Source organism: Musca autumnalis, unplaced genomic scaffold (genome assembly GCF_047663935.1).
Source record: "Musca autumnalis isolate F117 unplaced genomic scaffold, ASM4766393v1 scaffold_2, whole genome shotgun sequence".
Classification (NCBI taxonomy): domain Eukaryota; kingdom Metazoa; phylum Arthropoda; class Insecta; order Diptera; family Muscidae; genus Musca; species Musca autumnalis.
Genome location: NW_027411755.1, coordinates 110,844,059 through 110,859,443, shown reverse-complemented (window position 1 = coordinate 110,859,443; position 15,385 = coordinate 110,844,059). Strand labels below are relative to the sequence as shown.

General features: G+C 40.4%; 1 protein-coding gene and 1 long non-coding RNA gene across 5 annotated transcripts in view; one reads left to right on the top strand and one right to left on the bottom strand.

The window, feature by feature from the left end:
- LOC141394481 (uncharacterized) overlaps nt 1-15,385 on the bottom strand; it is a 71,996-nt gene that overhangs the window by 15,559 nt on the left and 41,052 nt on the right. The window lies entirely within an intron of this gene.
- Nucleotides 1-15,385, top strand: part of Reps (RALBP1 associated Eps domain containing) — a 61,463-nt gene that overhangs the window by 27,147 nt on the left and 18,931 nt on the right. The gene's annotated exons all lie outside the window — the stretch shown is intronic.

Here is a 15,385-nt window from a genome sequence, read left to right as displayed (position 1 = left end):
TTTATACGCTTTTTTAGCGGGTTCATCATCGCTCATTCTTATTATATGGAATAACCAACGCAATCGCTGCATCTCGATACGTTTAACTATATTGATGTCGTTGTATCGCAGATACAGCTCGTGGTTCATACGACGTCGATATTCACCCTCAACGCAGATCGGTACGTAGATCTTTCGAAGAATTTTTCTCTCAAACACGCCAAGCACTGCCTTATCTGCTTGCGCAAGTACCCAGGCTTCGGAACCATACATCAGCACGGGTAGTATCAGTGTTTTGTAAAGCGTTATTTTTGTTTGACGAGTTGTGGCTTTGTTTTTAAAGTGCTTACATAAGTCAAAATAGCATCTGTTGGCCAAAACAATTCTTTTTATGTCACAACTGATGTCGTTTGTTGTGTTTTCGGCGTTGCCGAGGTATACGAAGTCTTTTACTACCTCAAAATTATAGGAACCAACTTCAACAGTTGGTCCGATCTCAATGGACGTATTGCGCGTCGACACCATCAGCTTGGCCTTCTCGCCGTTTACCGCCAGACCCACTTTAGCAGATTCTCCTTCGACCTTCATAAAGGTATCGGCTACTTCTTTTACTGATCGTTCCATGATGTCTATAGCAGCATAAGCAAGTAACATGTGGCTATTGGTGTAAATTGTGCCACTTCTTTTGACGTTTGCCTCTCGTATAACCTTTTCTAGCAGGATGTTGAAAAGATCACACGAAAGGCTGTCTTCTTGCCTGAACCCTCTTTTGGTACAAAACTCTTCGGAGAGGTTCTTTCCTATTTTAACTGAAGATTTTGTGTCAGTTAGAGTCATTTTACAAAGCCGAATAAGCTTTGCGGGGATACCAAATTCAGACATTGCTTGGAATACCTTTTAACGTTGCGGGCTGTCGAAGGCTGCTTTATAATCGATCTGCATCTCTTGGGTCTTCTCCAGGATTTGCCGCAGAGTAAATATCTGGTCAATGGTGGACTTGCCAGGTCTATAGCCGCTTTGGTATGGTCCAATTATATCGTTGACCATGGGCTTTAGCCGTTCTCACAATATCCCTGACACTATCTTGTAGGCAATAGGGAGAAGACTTCTGCCCCTATAGTTGGAGCATAAAGTCGTATCTCATTTCTTATGGACGGGACACAGGATGCTAAGGTGCCAATCGTCGGTTACGCGTTCTTCCTGCCAGATGGAGCTAACTAGCTGATGCATACACCTTATCAGCGTGTCGCCTCCGGTTTTAAACAGCTCGGCTGGTAGGCCATCAGCTGCTGCTGCCTTATTATTCTTCAGCCGGTTTATTGCTGTCTTTACCTCATCTTGGCCGGGTGGTATACATTCTATACCATCTTCTGGGATTGGATCTGTGGTATCATCGTCTTCGCTACTATTGGATACCAACAGTTTGGAAAATGCTCTTTCCATATCCTTAGCACACTATCTGTATCTGTTACCAGATTACCTTGCTGGTCTCTACAGGAGGATGTGCCAGTTCCAAAGCCATCAGTTTGATGTTTCACTCTTTGGTAGAATTTTCGGACTTCATTCTGTCTCCTGTACATCTCGATTTGTTCACACTCCCGCTTTCCCATCTCTCTCTTTTTCGTGCGGAAAACTCGTTTCTCCTCTCTCCTTTCCTCCCTATACCTCTCTCGTGCGCTACGCGTTGCTACTGATTGTAAAGTAGCCCTATATGCCGCATTTTTTCTTCGGTAGCAGCACGACACTCCTGGTCATACCATGCATTCCTTGGTGAAGGTCTCCGGTATCCAAGTACTGAGTGAGCAATGTTTTGCCATTGTCTTGATAAAAAAGTAAACAATAAAGGCAATTAATTTAGCCATAAAAAATTTTACAAAAGAATTAATACTACTCCAGTAACTGACAAAAGGCAGAAAGACAGCTGTGCAATCACTATGAAATAACATTCATTGCATCCCATACTGAAAAGAAATGGGCGCAGAGCTTTTACGGTAAACACAAGGCGATAAATTAAAACTTCTTAAGCACATCGGTAATGTATTATAAGTTCTACCAACTCGCACTTGAAATGACCTCTCTTTAAAAGGCGTTCACCTCGGAATTCTTAATTGGGGGTTGGTTCGTTATTGATCTAGAGAAGACAAACTCATGAATTAAAAATTGCGGAGACTGACACCTTATTACATTACAAAAAATGCAGCATGCTGTGTACTCGTAACGTTATAAAATTGCGAAAACTACATTAAGAGAATATACAAAAAGTAAAAGTCAATTAAACACATGGTGAAGTTTGCTAAAAACAAACCCCAAAGTCCCAGAATATACTTCAGCACAATATAGAATAATATGCATGACCAATGCATTACCTAACTTTTTCTTTATTTCAGAGAGAGCTTAACACTGTACATCTTCCTTAAAATAAAATAAACTTTTGAGAAAATAGAGTTAACATGTGAAACAAAGTTTAAATCTCTATCAAGTGTAACACCTAAGTGGTTAGCATGATTAACAAACTCTATATCATGATTATTAATACGGACAGACAAAGGCACATTAGAGCACAAGCCGAACTTTAAAGCTTTGGATTTAGTCACACTAATTGAAAGCCTTTTCAGCTCCATCCACCGACCCAATACGGTCGCTGTATGGTTGACAATAGACTGTAAAACGTCAGGAAACTCAGATCTATACTTAAACGAGATTTGTATATCATCAGCATATGCAAACGGTATAAAATTCTGAGTTGCAATTGCAATTGAGGATTTATTTGACGTATAAGCAATGGAATTGGCATTTGAAACCCAGTGGGTTTGTTAAATCCGGTTATGTAAACGTACTATTATATTATCACCAGTTCAGATTTCGTTAATTACTCCAACAGCACTTCATTAGGAAATGTTCTTCTCGTGAGTTGCCGTAAAAATGATCTCAACTTTTGGTTGTATTTTTTATTTTATATAAAAATTTTAGAAATTGATGCGCACTTATTCTATCTTTGAACAAATTCTGTAGTTGTAGGTATCTACAAATTGGCTTGCTTGCCTTTTTCACGACTTCCTTGAACTGCATCCGGATGCAATTTAAATGTGAGAAATGGATGCCAATCGTTGGATCGCATCAAAATGCTGTTAGGTTAGGGGATGTGTAGCCACCATAGTGACTACGCCACTCGGAGACCTTTCGGTCCTGAAAAAAAGACAAAAAGAAACGAAAGAAAAAAGAGGGGAGGGAGGTTGAGAAAATAATAATAAATAAATTATTAAAGAGGAGAATGACGTGTAAGAAAAAGGAATGTGGTGTTATTTGGTGATGGTTAGAAAACTGCCAGAGTAGTAGTTACGCTTATGGGTTGCGCCGTCCCAGCCAATTTAAATTTTTGATGATGTTATTAATGATTGTTGGTTCAATGTTTGAGTAGAAGGTTAACTTGGAGGAAAGCATACTCCAGTTAAACTATGTCGCTTTCGACCTATCATCGGGCAGCGGCATAGAATATGCTCCATAGTCTCCGTTTCCTCCTCATCTTCACAGAGCCTGCAATAGTCCACACCATCATGCTCGGATGTTGCAATGACCGGTAATGACCCCCGTCAATTTGCTCAACTTTAAGAGTGAAGTTGTTCTATTTGTTGATAGAGTCGGCCAAATGGCCCTTGACACGCTGCACCTTGATTCATTGTGCCATAGTTCCTTGGCTCGTTCTTCAAAGAACGTTTCCACGTTCCGGAAAAAGTGACTCTGCAGCCATTCTGATCGCGAAGATTTCAGCTTGGAAAACGCTACAGTTACTGTTTAACCTGTATGAGTATTCGACACAAAGCTTTTCGCAGTAGACGCTAGCTCCGGTACCTTCTTCCATCTTGGAACCTGTGTAGAAAGCCAGACCGTCCAGAGGAGGGTTACTGCGTATCCAGTCATCTCTACTAGGGATAACGACCTCAATATCTCCAAATCTTTGGACTGGTGATATATAGTCGCTGTATTTCTCCTGTGGATTTAAGCTAAGGTTTGGTCCTAGCTCCTGAAGAATGCATCCATGTCCATGGTGCTGTCGCGCCAACGATTCAATTCATGTAGCTTTAGGGCACTACGTGCTGCTTGACCTTTGATGCTGAGTCTCATGGGCAAGAGGTTCAACATCGCATTTAGAGCCGCGGTGTACCTCTAAAAGCTCCAGTTATCAGGATCGAGGCTGCCCTCTGCACATTGTCTATGCTGCCGGAGTTCGATTTATGTCGAAGCGCGTGCCACCAGACAAGACATCCGTGGGATAAGATGGGTCTCACAACAACATTATACAGCCAGTGTATAATAGCTGGATTCAATCCCCATGAATAGAGTGCAATCATACTTCTCTTCGTTCGTTCCTCAACGTTCCTTTTCCATCTCAATTGTGAGTCCAGGATTGTACCTAGGTATTTAGTCTCAGGAGATAGATGTAATTGTACCCCATCCAGTGTTGGTGGCACGAAGTCGCCGAGCTTACGCTTTCTGGTGAACAGTACCAGTTATGTCTTCGTCGGATTTACACCAAGGCCATTTGCCGTGGCCCAACGGGACAGCTTTGATAAGGCTCTTTGCATAAGCTCCGAGATTGTAGACAGGAATTTGCCAGTTATCAGTATAACCACATCGTCCGCATACGCGACAACCTTAGTGCGCTGATTGTCGAATTCCGCCAAAATGTTATTTATCACAAGTAGCCACAGCAGCGGTGAGAGTACACCTCCCTGGTGGGTACCTCTAGTTACTGTTTTCCTTATCGTCATCTCCCCAATACTGGAATTAATGATCCTGCTCTCCAGCATCCTATTTATCCAGCATATCAGGATTTCCGGGGTGTTGACCTTTTTAAGCGAGAGATGAATGGACTCAAGTTTTACATTGCTGAAAGCTCCCTCTATATCCAGAAAAGCTGCCAGGGTAAAGTTTGACTTTTCCATGTTTCTCTCAATAAAACCCACAACCTCATGAAGAGCAGTCTCCACAGATTTGCCTTTGATATAAGCATGCTGCGAGTTGCTCAGTGAGGCAGTGTCTACAAAACTCCTAATCTCCAGATCGATCAGTCGTTCGAGTGTCTTGAGGAGAAAGGAGGATAAGCTTATAGGTCTGTAGTCTTTCGATGCAGAGTGACTGGCTTTCCCCGCTTTAGGAATGTAAGTTACCTTTACCTCTTTCCACAGACCTAGTACGCAAGAAACAAACAGTCCCTGAAAATCTCCTCCAGAATTAGGTATATCTCAAGACCGGAGTCTGTCCACGTGCCGTCCGATTTTTTGATACTCCCAATGGATTTGGGGTCTTTGGAGAGTATCTTACGGAACCTGGCAGCGTCGTTTACTCCTTCTACAGACTCAAACAAACAGACCCATGATTTCTTCTTGGCGCGTTTGATTTCACTCTTGTATTTGTTGAAACTCGCTTTATACGATTTAGCGTCACTGTCAAGTTTCGTCCCATGCGCCCTATTATACAGCCTTTTGGTGATTTTCTGCAGTTCGCCAAGATCCTTGTTCCACCACACCGGTTGGGATTTTTTCCCAGGATAAGTTAATGGACAGGCATCCTTATGGCAGCGAAGAAGGGTTTGCGTTAGGTTGGACACCATACTTTTAATCTCAGCAACTGTTACTATCCTTCCGGTGTGTGTCAGTTGATGGTTCGTCAGATCAGTGAACCTGATTCCTATAAGGAATTTGGCGGGCTCCGCCGAAAGAGATTTCGAAGTATATCCTAATATGGTCCGTAAAGGAGAATTTGTCAGATACCCTCCAGTTCTTGACGACAGAGTCATCTAAATTTGATTAGGTCAATGACCTTCTCTCTGTCTCTAATTTTAAAGGTTGGGTCATTTCCTCTATTACATATGTATTCTTAAATTATAAGATAAAGTGGAAAATTGACCTCTAATGTTTGTGTCCTTACTCCCCAATGGAAATGGTGGGCGTTGGCGTCACATCCAAGGATTACGTTACAAGCGCCCAGGTTCTCATTCAGCAGACTATGTACCCCCTGATTTGGTGGATCAGGGTCCTGGTACGGCATGTATATTGAGGACAGGAGAGTGGCCTTCTCTCTGCCGTTCTCCAATCGCACCGTACACATGTCTCCATTGCTATAATTAGATAGAAAGATTAGATTAAGGTTCTTCCTACCTACAACACAGGTCCTCACCTTGTCCCCCTCGGACGATGCGAAGACCTCGAAGTTGGAATTGTTCGGCCCAGAGACCTTATTTTTGTATATATGGTAAATTTCAAATTTCCTTTACAATTCCATAGAAAATAAATTAAAAATTTGTTTGGCGAGCACATCCGCCATTTTTGGTACATGGGTTACGAAAAAAATTGTGGTTTCAAATCTGTTCGCGTTCACAAAATTGGATGCTGCACTCAAAAGTTATGGGGGGTTTTACTCTCTTATAAAGAAAAAATATTTAAAAATTCCTATTGTGTTGTAATAAGAACATGTATATATGAATCGTTAACAGTATTTGATATCTATCCGTAGATGCTAAAATGGTTGCTAAATTTATTTTTATTTTCGCGGAAAATCCAAAAATTGTAGAAATTTTGGAGTAAATTTTATTTATTATAATTTAAAAATACGTACAGTATCTAGAGAACGCGTAGAAAATTGTGAGACCAAAATTATAAAGATCGCGTTTAAAACTTGCATATTACAGCAACAACAAAGAACGGAAACTTACTGTTGGAAATTATTTCAAAAACATATTTTTTGGTTAAATACGAAAAATTAAAAAAAAAAATGTTGGGAGTTATTCTATTATTTCGCTAAATTTCCATACAAATCCTGAAGTATTTTGCTTAAACTTCTACAAGAAATGTAATTAGTAATCGGGGAAGTATATTTGCTTTCTGTGATAAGCAATAGAAATAAAAAGTAGAGAATAAAATTGAAATTACAATCAAAGAAAAAACATAGATATTAAAAACCGTATAATTCGCGAATCCGTTTAAATCAGTTGAGGTGCATGTGCTTTTCGTATACAGGGAGTCCATCTCTATCAATATACACGGATTTTCCCATGTTTCATTCAGCGGCCAAAGTGTGCCATCAGTTGCATCTTACTATTCAAAAAACCTTCAAGTGGGCAAAAATTACGCGATGTCCATATGATTATAAGGTGCATTCGATTTCAATGGCCCCCTATTAAAAATATAAATTATTTTAGACAGATTCGTCAAGAACTGCGGATGTGCCACCACATTCTATTTTGGGATAAAAGGGATGTTACCCCCGAATCTTTATAATTTGTGACACACCTTTTTGGCAAATATTATAATCGCGTATAAAGGATTACATTTATGTAAAAATAATCAACGAAAATCGCGGTTCAATTCGCGGAATTGTCAAAATATATTTTTGCAGATTTTCCTACTTTCAAGGTATCTATATCCGGCGTTTTAGTGGATGGATTCGAACGCGGAAGGGCTTATTAGATCCGGCACGTAAAAAAACTAAAATCACGCGGGGTTCAAGGGTACCTGTACGACAGTTGTAAATTTTAAAGCCAAAAAATAGTTTTTTCAGAAAATTTACGCACCAAATTTTCGCCTTTGGACTCCTATAACTAGGAAGCTGTATGGAGCACACTCATGAGATATACATCGAACGACGTGGAATCGCGAGTTTTACAATCCTATAAACTAGTTTCGATTATTATCTAGTTGCACCCACTAATTATAAGAAAAATTCGAAAAACACTGAAATCAAAACTTCAAAATGTCAGCATCGATTTTAGGGGGAAGCAGTGTATATATCGAAAAGTCAAACACTAGAACCATATTGCCTAAGGGTATTCTTTAGTTCTTTCTTTGAGCACAGGTTTGAATTTTCCGTGGTTTGGCCAGAAATCAAGAAAGAACACAAAAAAACTTGTAAACTTCAACACATTTTTCACATTTTTTTATATTACCACCAGCGCAGCTTCCACGAAAATTATTTGTTATGGTCCATATTATGAGATCGTAGCTAAAACACTTCAATATATATAAATGTATTCTTATTTTATAAAATATATTAACAGTTCGCGAATTATTTAATGGTGAACCTCAACTTCAACGATTGTAAAACTTTTTTGAATATTACCATATAAGGTTTCTGGACTAAAACAATGTCCACATCTGAGTTCGTGAGGGACAGAAGTAGTTCGGCGGCAGCTGCTTTACAATGATGCAGATTAATCTGCAAAATGCGTAGCACCTGTCGCTTTCCTACTCCTACTGAGTTTCTCGAGGTGGACTCAGTCGAAACCGAACCCATCCTGAACCAAAGTTCAGTTTTCCCTCACGAACCTTGAGGTACTCCTCCCCTGAGGAGTCTACCGCTATCTTTACACCCATCCCTCCATTCTCCTTACATGGGGTTAGACTTAGGACAGTCCAGTCCTTTGTAAGGAGACCTGGGTTCTGGAGCTCCAGCATCCTCATCAGAAGTTCCTTGTCCACGGGGGGTGGGGGAACCCATGCTGGGAATACCTTCCTTGATGGAATCTCTGCTACAGAGACCGCAGCGATTTTCGCCCCCTCCCAAAGTTCGTTGAAGCCACTAACAGTCTTCTTAAGGTACTCTTGCGAGCTCCTGTTGAGGCATTTAATGACCTTAACTCCCTTCTGGAGGAAGGCACTGCCAAACTGACGGTCGCCCTGGTATACCTCCGCAGACACAATGGCTCTTCGAAGACGAGTCTCAAAGAGCAACCAGTGACTTTCGCTGATTTTCCCGAAGGGATCAGCTCTGTCGATGATTGCAACCAAAAGATCGTCATCGGTTGCCATTGTGGCTGGTTTGGCATGGGGTTTCCTACGTCCATGATCGCAGGCCTCGGAGGTAGCTTTTCCCTAGGAGGTGGACGCCTTCTCAGTACTGGTGCTATTTTTTTTTTCCTACCTCAATCCAAAGATTTTATTTATTTATTTATTTATCAACTTTACAATAATTCTAAGCCATCGGGCCAATTTAAATGAATTACATTATATTACATATGTGTATGTTATCACTACTCAGAGTGCATATAAAACTAGGTATATGATATAATCCTATAATTACAAATACTCCAAGCCATAAGGCTAAAACAAAATACAAATATTTATATTCCCACTACTCAAATGTAAGAAAAAATTAAAAAAATGTAAAAAAATATACTATAGATAATAATAAGGTTATAACCCTTCATATTTGAACTGACAGTTAAAAACAGTGAGATCACTAAAATAATAAAAAAAAGCAATTTGGCGTTCATCAAACGATGGAAAGAGAAAGTATCTGAGCGTCAGAGTAGGTGTCGCAGAAGATGTCTTGAGAAAGAAGCTGGTGATATATTAAATACTTTTAAATTGTTGGGTTACGAACCAACTTATAGAAAAACACCAGTAATCGAAGTTTTATAAAATTTGGAAAAGAGGTCCCTAGAAATTTAATGGTATATGGCGTAATGTGATCACGCCTATTAACGCCGTAAACATAGCGAACTACTCTATTAATTGCGAGCGTAATCAAGTCAATAATTCCCTGACCTGCACCAGTGTAAACCTCCAAGCAGTACAAAACAGTAGGCAGAACTAGACTATGAGCCAGACGATATCTAACACTCATGGGCAAATATAGATCTGTGGCATAAAGACATCTTAAAGAAAAATTTATTCTTGAGACTACCATATCAACATGACGGTATTTCCCTTGTCTTTGCGATCAAGAACGCCAGCATGGTCATCGTCTTATTTGGCAAAGGCTGTGGGCCTTCTGAAGAGCGAACCCGCTTCACAGATTTCAGCTGTGAAGATTTGTTCGTCTTCTCAGAAGTCGATGGTGCCTCAGGCGATCCTCCCGTCGTGACTCCCGAACATTCTGTGAGGATCTCCGAGACCTTCTGTTCTTCCGCTTTACCTTTATCCGTCGGGGTAGAATCCGGGTTTGGGACAGTCACCTTCACCAGTTGACTACCCTTACGGGAGCCTTTTGGTGTCGGATTATGCCCCTTGTCCTTTTCCTGTCCTTTCTGATTCGGGTTCGGCTTTAGGTTCCACCGTACTGCCAGATGCAGTGGGCTTCACCTCCACTTTCTTGCTTGTCACCGCAGTCTCTTTCAAATCTTTGGCTGAAGCAGCGACAGGGTCTGGGAGGAAGATTTTGTCCACCATGAGTTCACGTCTGGGTGCGTTAGGATAAGTTCTTTCGAACTTCCTAACATACTTCAGCTTACTCTTGATGAATGATCTCCCTCTACGAATGCGAGTTCGCGTCCCTTCCCACGAACTTGCGCAGATACGAAATCGCACGTTTATAGTGCCTCGTATCTGAAGCCTCTTTGGCGGGTACTGCCGTAGAGTCGGTGTCCGTCGATGAGGTATCCTTGGATTCCCCAACGCAGGCCGGTGACTCAGGGTCAGTGGCTGTTGTTGGAGTTTCGTTTGATTCCTCTTCGTTGGTCATCGACTTATAGTCAGTGACTGTTGATGGAGCCTCCTTAGATTCTCCATCAACATCCATTGACTCGGTGGCAGTCTGCCTCCGATCTGCCTCGGCAAGTGCCGATACAGGACCAGACTGAATCCGGTTTGTCAACCAAGTCCACACCCTCTTCGACCACATCACCGTCAATAGAGATTTCATCATCGCGGAAAACCGATCATAATCGAATATAATCGACCATTTTCGTTGATGCAATCTGTGATGTACATATGGTAAATTTCAAATTTCCTTTACAATTACATAGAAAAAAAAATTAAAAACTTTTTTGGCGAGCACATCCGCCATTTTTGGTTTCAATCTGTTCGCGTTCACAAAATTGGATGCTGCACTCAAAAGTTATATGCGGTTTTACTCTCTTGTAAAGAAAAAATATTTAAAAATTCCTATTGTGTTGTAATAAGAACGTGTATATATGAATCGTTAGCAGCATTTGATATCTATCCGTAGATGCTAAAATAGTTGCTAAATTTATTTTTATTTTCGCGGAAAATCAAAAAATATTGAAGAAATCTTGGAAAAAATTTTATTTATTCTAAATCAGAGTCCAAAAAATCTCTAAAAAAAATAATTTAAAAATACGTACAGAATCTAGACAACGCGTAGAAAAATGTGAGACCAAAATAATAAAGATCGCGTTCATAACTTGCTTATTACAGCAACAACAAAGAACGGAAACTTATTGCTGGAAATTATTTCAAAAATATATTTTTGGTTAAATACGAAAAATTTGAAAAATAAATGTTGGGAGTTATTCTATTATTTCGCTAAATTTCGATCCAAATCCTGAAGTATTTTGCTTAAACTTCTACGAGAAAAGTAATTAGTCATCGTGAAAGTATATTTGCTTTTTGTGATAAGCAATAGAAATAAGAAGTAGAGAGTAATATTGAAATTACAATCAAAGAAAAAACATATAAAATAAAAACCGTATAATTCGTGAATTGGATTAAATCGGTTGAGGTGCATGTGCTTTTCGGATACAGGGAGTCCATGTCTATCAATATGCATGGATTTTCCCATGTTTCATTCAGCGGCCAAAGTGTGCAATCAGTTGCATCTTACTATTCAAAAAACCTTCAAGTGGGCAAAAATTACGCTATGTGCATATGATTATAAGGTGCATCCGATTTCAATGGCCCCCTATTAAAAATACGTCAATATAAATTATTTTAGGCAGATTCGTCAAGAACTGCGGATGTGCCACCGCATTCTATTTTGGGATAAATAGGGATATTACTCCTGAATCTTTGTAATTTGTGACACACCTTTTTGGCAAATATTATAATCGCGTATAAAGGATTACATTTATGTCAAAATAATCAAAGAAAATCTCGGTTCAATTCGCGGAATTGTCAAAATATATTTTTGCAGATTTTCCTACTTTCAAGGTATCTATATCCGGCGTTTTAGTGGATGGATTCGACCGCGGAAGAGCTCATTAGATCCGGCACGTAAAAAAACTAAAATCACGCGGGGTTCAGGGTTACCTATACGACAGTTGTAAATTTTAAAGCCAAAAAATAGGTTTTTTCAGAAAATTTACGCACCAAATTTTCGCCTTTGGACTCCTATAACTAGGAAGCTGTATGGAGCACACTCATGAGATATACATCGAACGACGTGGAATCGCGAGTTCTACAATCCTATAAACTAGTTTGGATTATTATCTAGTTGCACCCTTTTATTATAAGAAAAATTCGAAAAACACTGAAATCAAAACTTCAAAATGTCAGCATCGATTTGAGGGGGATGCAGTGTATATATCCAAAAGTCATACACTCGAACCATGTTGCCCAAGGGGTATTGTTTAGTTATTTCTTTGAGCACAGGTTCGAATTTTGCGTGGTTTGGCCAGAAATCAAAAAAGAACACAAAAAAACATGTTTACTTCAACACATTTTTCACATTTTTTTATATTACCACCAGCGCAGCTTCCACGAAAATTATTTGTTATGGTCCATATTATGAGATCGTAGCTAAAACACTTCAATATATATAAATGTATTCTTATTTTATAAAATATATTAACAGTTCGCGAATTATTTAATGGTGAACCTCAACTTCAACGATTGTAAAACTTTTTTGAATATTACCATATAAGGTTTCTGGACTAAAACAATGTCCACATCTGAGTTCGTGAGGGACAGAAGTAGTTCGGCGGCAGCTGCTTTACAATGATGCAGATTAATCTGCAAAATGCGTAGCACCTGTCGCTTTCCTACTCCTACTGAGTTTCTCGAGGTGGACTCAGTCGAAACCGAACCCATCCTGAACCAAAGTTCAGTTTTCCCTCACGAACCTTGAGGTACTCCTCCCCTGAGGAGTCTACCGCTATCTTTACACCCATCCCTCCATTCTCCTTACATGGGGTTAGACTTAGGACAGTCCAGTCCTTTGTAAGGAGACCTGGGTTCTGGAGCTCCAGCATCCTCATCAGAAGTTCCTTGTCCACGGGGGGTGGGGGAACCCATGCTGGGAATACCTTCCTTGATGGAATCTCTGCTACAGAGACCGCAGCGATTTTCGCCCCCTCCCAAAGTTCGTTGAAGCCACTAACAGTCTTCTTAAGGTACTCTTGCGAGCTCCTGTTGAGGCATTTAATGACCTTAACTCCCTTCTGGAGGAAGGCACTGCCAAACTGACGGTCGCCCTGGTATACCTCCGCAGACACAATGGCTCTTCGAAGACGAGTCTCAAAGAGCAACCAGTGACTTTCGCTGATTTTCCCGAAGGGATCAGCTCTGTCGATGATTGCAACCAAAAGATCGTCATCGGTTGCCATTGTGGCTGGTTTGGCATGGGGTTTCCTACGTCCATGATCGCAGGCCTCGGAGGTAGCTTTTCCCTAGGAGGTGGACGCCTTCTCAGTACTGGTGCTATTTTTTTTTTCCTACCTCAATCCAAAGATTTTATTTATTTATTTATTTATCAACTTTACAATAATTCTAAGCCATCGGGCCAATTTAAATGAATTACATTATATTACATATGTGTATGTTATCACTACTCAGAGTGCATATAAAACTAGGTATATGATATAATCCTATAATTACAAATACTCCAAGCCATAAGGCTAAAACAAAATACAAATATTTATATTCCCACTACTCAAATGTAAGAAAAAATTAAAAAAATGTAAAAAAATATACTATAGATAATAATAAGGTTATAACCCTTCATATTTGAACTGACAGTTAAAAACAGTGAGATCACTAAAATAATAAAAAAAAGCAATTTGGCGTTCATCAAACGATGGAAAGAGAAAGTATCTGAGCGTCAGAGTAGGTGTCGCAGAAGATGTCTTGAGAAAGAAGCTGGTGATATATTAAATACTTTTAAATTGTTGGGTTACGAACCAACTTATAGAAAAACACCAGTAATCGAAGTTTTATAAAATTTGGAAAAGAGGTCCCTAGAAATTTAATGGTATATGGCGTAATGTGATCACGCCTATTAACGCCGTAAACATAGCGAACTACTCTATTAATTGCGAGCGTAATCAAGTCAATAATTCCCTGACCTGCACCAGTGTAAACCTCCAAGCAGTACAAAACAGTAGGCAGAACTAGACTATGAGCCAGACGATATCTAACACTCATGGGCAAATATAGATCTGTGGCATAAAGACATCTTAAAGAAAAATTTATTCTTGAGACTACCATATCAACATGACGGTATTTCCCTTGTCTTTGCGATCAAGAACGCCAGCATGGTCATCGTCTTATTTGGCAAAGGCTGTGGGCCTTCTGAAGAGCGAACCCGCTTCACAGATTTCAGCTGTGAAGATTTGTTCGTCTTCTCAGAAGTCGATGGTGCCTCAGGCGATCCTCCCGTCGTGACTCCCGAACATTCTGTGAGGATCTCCGAGACCTTCTGTTCTTCCGCTTTACCTTTATCCGTCGGGGTAGAATCCGGGTTTGGGACAGTCACCTTCACCAGTTGACTACCCTTACGGGAGCCTTTTGGTGTCGGATTATGCCCCTTGTCCTTTTCCTGTCCTTTCTGATTCGGGTTCGGCTTTAGGTTCCACCGTACTGCCAGATGCAGTGGGCTTCACCTCCACTTTCTTGCTTGTCACCGCAGTCTCTTTCAAATCTTTGGCTGAAGCAGCGACAGGGTCTGGGAGGAAGATTTTGTCCACCATGAGTTCACGTCTGGGTGCGTTAGGATAAGTTCTTTCGAACTTCCTAACATACTTCAGCTTACTCTTGATGAATGATCTCCCTCTACGAATGCGAGTTCGCGTCCCTTCTTACGAACTTGCGCAGATACGAAATCGCACGTTTATAGTGCCTCGTATCTGAAGCCTCTTTGGCGGGTACTGCCGTAGAGTCGGTGTCCGTCGATGAGGTATCCTTGGATTCCCCAACGCAGGCCGGTGACTCAGGGTCAGTGGCTGTTGTTGGAGTTTCGTTTGATTCCTCTTCGTTGGTCATCGACTTATAGTCAGTGACTGTTGATGGAGCCTCCTTAGATTCTCCATCAACATCCATTGACTCGGTGGCAGTCTGCCTCCGATCTGCCTCGGCAAGTGCCGATACAGGACCAGACTGAATCCGGTTTGTCAACCAAGTCCACACCCTCTTCGACCACATCACCGTCAATAGAGATTTCATCATCGCGGAAAACCGATCATAATCGAATATAATCGACCATTTTCGTTGATGCAATCTGTGATGTACATATGGTAAATTTCAAATTTCCTTTACAATTACATAGAAAAAAAATTAAAAACTTTTTTGGCGAGCACATCCGCCATTTTTGGTTTCAATCTGTTCGCGTTCACAAAATTGGATGCTGCACTCAAAAGTTATATGCGGTTTTACTCTCTTGTAAAGAAAAAATATTTAAAAATTCCTATTCTGTTGTAATAAGAACGTGTATATATGAATCGTTAGCAGCATTTGAT